This window comes from Amblyomma americanum, chromosome 1, assembly GCF_052857255.1.
Source record: "Amblyomma americanum isolate KBUSLIRL-KWMA chromosome 1, ASM5285725v1, whole genome shotgun sequence".
In the NCBI taxonomy this organism is placed as follows: Eukaryota; Metazoa; Arthropoda; class Arachnida; order Ixodida; family Ixodidae; genus Amblyomma; species Amblyomma americanum.
In genome coordinates this window covers 422,793,368-422,799,093 of record NC_135497.1, presented here as the reverse complement: position 1 = coordinate 422,799,093, position 5,726 = coordinate 422,793,368, and positions in this window count along the sequence as shown.

Sequence of the window (5,726 nt, the reverse complement as noted above, 5' to 3'; positions counted from 1 at the left end):
AACCGCCGGAACTACCGGAACAACTAATGTTATGATCCGCAGAAATGTTACTAGCGCCCCATGCGACAACTTTTTCTCCATTCTGTTCGTGTACAATTTGCTTACAAATCCTGTTTGGAATTTTACACACAGAAAAAAATAAGCATACGAGGAAAATGTGCGTGCAAAGGAAAAACAACACAAAAAGAAGCTGGCATGCTGCTTGTGCGCTGGTGCGGTAGGTGTGCGCTAGGTTCAAGGCATGGCCTCTGTCATTGCGTTACACACGATGTGCTGTGTGTTCCATGGTGAAACAACATTTAATGCTTCAAATACTTCAAGCGTGCAAGTGCGTGCAAGCAAGCATGCACATCGTGCGCGTCAAGAGCATGCAAGTGATGAAAGCGGGCGCGCTTGGGGAACGCTGCACTGCACGATCCCTAGACCCCTGCCTGGATCACATGCTGCATCATGACACGTTGTCGGTTGCTGCTGCGACAGTGCGACCGTCGCAGCCGTGGGACAGTCTGCGCACATAAAAAGAGGCCCAACTCGCGTAACATGTTCTTTGCGTACTTTCTGCGCCAGCGCTGCGTCCGAGCGATTGCACGTGCACACTGCTTGGTGTGCGCTGCAGCTTAACAGAATTTTTGTGTCGAGAACTGGAAGGGTAATTTACATAGGTTTTATGGGGCTTTATTTTTCAATATTATGGCGTGTGGGTTTTAACGTCCGGGACGTTAAACGCCGAAGTGGAGATCTCCAGATTGACTTAGCCTTGCCCTTTTTGTTTCGTGGGAACAGTGCAAACGCGTTCTTTTGCGACCTACCAGCGCCTCCCTTGAAAGGGCTGGTACGAAAAAAAACTTTCTGCCCGTGCATGGTTACGTAATAAAACCATTAACGTCGTGTTTTGGGGCTATGCTGACTAGCAACGCTAAACGCGCACTATATGCGAAACAGATTGTTATAATTATGGGTCACCAATGCTGCAGACGATTATAAATAATTCTGATCAGATCAGGAAAGTACATCGTCCAAAAATGGTTTTGGAAAAGGCTCTCGTATATGCCATCTCTGCGCCAAATTACAGCGCGATAAGCGATCGGTTTTGACCAGAGAAGCATTTTACGGTGTGCGTTTAGCGTTGCAACGTACTGCAGACAACCGCTATGAGCGACAACGAGCACAAGCGTATTTAGGTTGATTAGTTTAATAGTTTTATGCCTCGCGGCTTATAGCGACAGGCGCAAACCAAAGGTAGGGACTTGTAGGTACTTTTTGGCTAGAGTGGGGATTTTGAGGCAAATTCGGTCGGCAACGCTGCCGCGAAGCGCGTTTGCGAAAAGCATAAAACCCTGTAGTGCAAAAAATTCGTGCACTCTCGCTGTATTCGCGAAGCGGCGAGAGTTGCGTTCGGGAGCGCCACCACGAAAATATGGCGGGCTGTTTCAAAACGGTAGAGAACATTTTCAGCGACAGCCCCAGACGAATCGCTCAACATTCGGCTGCTGTTCAGGCTGTCATTCACGCCGGAGTTGAGTTCACACAACGAGGCTCACCTGTCAAGTTGCGCTGGATTCCCTGGGGGCCTGCTTATCTCGGGGCACTACACTACGAGGCTCGCCTTAACCCAAGACGGCACAGGCGGGCGCAAAATGGGAGAAAGAGGGGGGGGGGGGGGGGGGGGGGGGGGGCAAATTTTGTACCATATACCCTGCTTCCCAGAATGCATGAACGGGCGTAACCATAAACTTCGGTCCCCTTATGGAGAGACCTAGTGCACGCCTAGGCAAGGCGGGCACCCTCAACCCCACATGCTCTGAGCCGACTTATATTCACGAAGTTTCGGAGAGCGAAATTAGGCGAAGAGCCTGCCAGCGCGACGCACCTCCCCCGTTTGTGCTAATCCGTCCTACACACAAAAATACCACAAAAGCCCAGGACTGCGGCTATCAGACGTCCAGACGTCTATCCCCGCGCACACAAGCTTCAACTCGTCAAAATCTCCTAGCTGTAACCCTCCCTCCCCGTCCCACCGAGTTTCCCGGCCGGCGCCGAGCACATCCTTCTGAGCTGTCGTTTGCACGAGCCAGGCCGCCGTGAAAACACTTGGATCCCTTTCAGGTCACCCTCCGTGCCCCGGGCCTTATGGTCTCTGGCCCCAACGGGTCATTACAGGCGTGGTCCGGACACCACGACCGTATACCTATCTCCTTTTCGGCGTCGATCTTGTAAGACTGCTAGCTTCGCGCCCAAGTAAAAAAAAAGGTTTAATTGGGCTTTCCAATGGGAAATACCATTGTGTTTTTGACACCTACCTCCAACTGAAATGGCTGCTGATTCAAAGAAAAATAACTGGTTTCCACATCAAAGTTCCCAATTGAAAAGTAGTAGTAAATTAAGGACAACAGGCAGAATGGAGAAGTGAAATGAAAGAGGTGAGGGGACAGGAAGAGAGATTAGAGGAGAGAGGTAATTTACATAAAGACTATTTACACAATAATAAATATGTACAGGAATTGAAAACTTTCAAATTCTGTTTTTGGAACGAATTGGAAGTGCCAACTGGGGCTTCCAATTGGAATGCTTATACTCCTGGTGCCCAATCTCAAGTGGATAATAACTCAGTATGCCTGAAGTTGCCATTTGAATGCTGCACAGATTGCCTGTTGACTGCAGGCAACAGCTAGGTAAGTGCTTGCATGAAATGTAAATCAAATACACTAAAGACCCAGCTGAAAGAGGTGACTATAGGGCTTATATAGTTCGATCGCTCGTATGGGACTGTCCTCCTGGAGCCAGCGGTGCTTGTCCATTGAGAAAAAGTATTGTATTTAATATCGCAATTGTAATAGTGGTAATGATGAAAACAATTCAGCAGATTCAGCTGTTAATATCTCTTTACAAGAGCATGATTAGTTCGTTGTTTCTGTTTGTTTGTTTGTTTGTTCATTGTTCTGTGCGTAGAGAGCAATATGCAGGTCCCACTTAAGAAAATTATAGAAAGCTTCCTACTGGGCTTTAGAATTGGGATCAATTGGACTACCCTATATACTGGAAGTAAGAAAACCAATTGGGCTACCCAAAGGGACACAGTGTTTCTTTTTTTGCTGGGCAGACATGTCTCCGGTCCACTACCTTGTCCCTCAAAACTCGATTGGATTCCTACCCTAGCGAAAATAGCAAAACTGATAGCCTATTTGTTTACTGACAATTAGTTGGAAATAAATCTTAGAGATTCCCTGAAGCTGGGAGGTTGCACATTTTCAGGGTTACCACCGTGACAGAGGTCTCCATTTGAAGCATATGTGTATGCTACCATCTTTCAAGAACACTGCAACATCACAAGCCGAGCATATGATCTTCTACACTTACCGTATATATAAACAGGCAGCATTTACGGGGCTTTCATAGCCACACTGAACGGTACAGCCATATGTACTGGTGGTGAGGTTGTCTCAGCAAAATTTAACTGTCTAAATAGATATTAAGACTGGATATTTATTTGTGTTGCGTAAAACTGCATGAGCATATATTTGCCTATGATGTTCTGTTAACTGAAAACCACAGTAATTGGTGCCATCAAAAGATATTATAGTGCTGTTCTTGTTCCAATGTGTAATGTTGCTCCCTCTTAGATTAACACAAATTAACTGATATCAGTCTATAATAGGAGACCAAATGCAAAAATGTACTATACCAATACTTACTATATAGTGTTGCAATTTTCACTTGGGTGTCCCTCTCTCCTATTCCTAATGTCATGACTGCTTGAAGCACAAGAGCCAGAAGTCAGCACAGTGCCCACTCCTTTTTTATTGTTCTTTGAAATAAACGTTTTATGAATTCAACAACTAGCAAAACATTTTTCATTAGGCATGCTCTTTGGGCTGTTTTGCTATGTCCAAGTTCCAGCAAAAAGTTACAATTGGCAAAATAACTCCGCTTATGTTATTTGGCAGTCAGTGCAACCAACATCGCCATCCCTTTCAGATGCAACATATCCAGGGACCCCGCGGAACAGGGGAGGCAAGGGGGCGGTCGCCCCCCCCCCCCCAGATCTCCAGAGAGGGCAGCGCCCCTCTGCCGTCCCCTCCATCTACAACTGCTTGCACCAGGATTATATTTTTGATAAACACTTCAGTTTTAGGATGTTATCAATGTAAGCACAGTGGGGCTGAGCTAGTTGGCTTTGTAGCCAGTAATTAATTGTAAAGCATTTTCAAGCAACTTAGTCATGTCCCAACGGAAGTCACTGATTGTCTGACCCTTGCTCACGAGCAAGATAAGTAGAATCGAAACAGATATGCGCAAGCTTTTTTAATCCTGTTGATCACTTCTTCTGTGTACGATCAGGCCGGAATGAAACGCGAACACGTATATGCCATACTTTTCTACTTTGCAGCGAGATATTCCTTCACAACCGGTTTATGAAAATAAATTTAGGTAGACCGGCATGTGCCCAGAAACATGAATCAGGCTAGTTGTGTACTGCAGCTTAAAGTACACAAGGTAAATTAAATGTCTGTTCACAAGCGCTGCCCATTTCATTTAAAGTTTTGTATGCACTGGCAGCCTTTGAACAGTACATGATTTGAAAATATAATTAAAGAATGTAAAATTGTATATTTATAGTATAATATGAAATAATTAAATAACAAAACGAACTCAAAGCCTTGCCACCTCACTTAAAAAGAAAAGTTCAGGAGTTTCTGAACATATCTCTTGACTTCCATCAGTAACGAACAACATTGCAAATATGTTTACAAAGTTTCAAGATTTCAGACATCATGATAAACCACTAGAAGTGAGAAAGATGTGGCAGACTCTCGCATAGCATTGGGCTCTGTATGTATGCATTGATCGCTTCCAGATGATCGAGGCATGGTTAAAGGATGTGTAGTAGGTGATGTAAATTAGTAAGCCAGAAACGACCCGCAGGCATGAAATCACGTGACCTGTTCACACAAATTGTAGGCAAGCACTGATACTGCAGCTGATAAACAAACTTTCTGTACAGGGACTTTGGAATAAAAAAGCGACGGGGTGGGGAAGTATCTTTAGAATGGTTGGCACACCACACTTCTAAACCTCCTCACCTAACTAGTGTGAAGCAAAAATTAAGTGTCATGGTCAAAGTGTGAAGCAATAATGTCATGGTCCCTCTTGCATGGAGGCATAAATGGAGCCCCCACATAAAAACTAGTGCTTTTATTTTGTGCACGACTGCTTTGCACCACTGGGATCTGCAATGCCTCGAGCAACAGCAGTAGAAACTTGTGTCAGACTTAGTGAGATTCAGAACAAAAAGGCCTGCGTTAGGCCACTTCAGTATTCCTTATGCAATTATAGGATGTCCGAAGATTCGAAATCTCAAATACGAATCGAATATGTTTGACCAGATTATTCAAAATTGTCAAATATTTCATTACTTCCCGATTTTCATTAATTCAACCGTGGCAAAACCACAATATATATCTGGGAAAATTATCCAAAGATCGAGTTTAAAGTGCCAGGAGAAAACAGTACAAAGGCTTCCTCCTCGCTTTCTTCTCTGTCGTACCGTCGTTTATCGCGTGACCTGATCACGTTCGGACGCTGAAAGCTACATCACGCAAAATTGTGCAAGTGGGCCTTCCCGCATATGAACTAAATGGCCGCGACCACACCACGTCGAACAACCGCAGCGAGAAAGGGAGCGGTTTTTTGTTTGATCCTTTCAAAATGTGTTACATACTTAACGC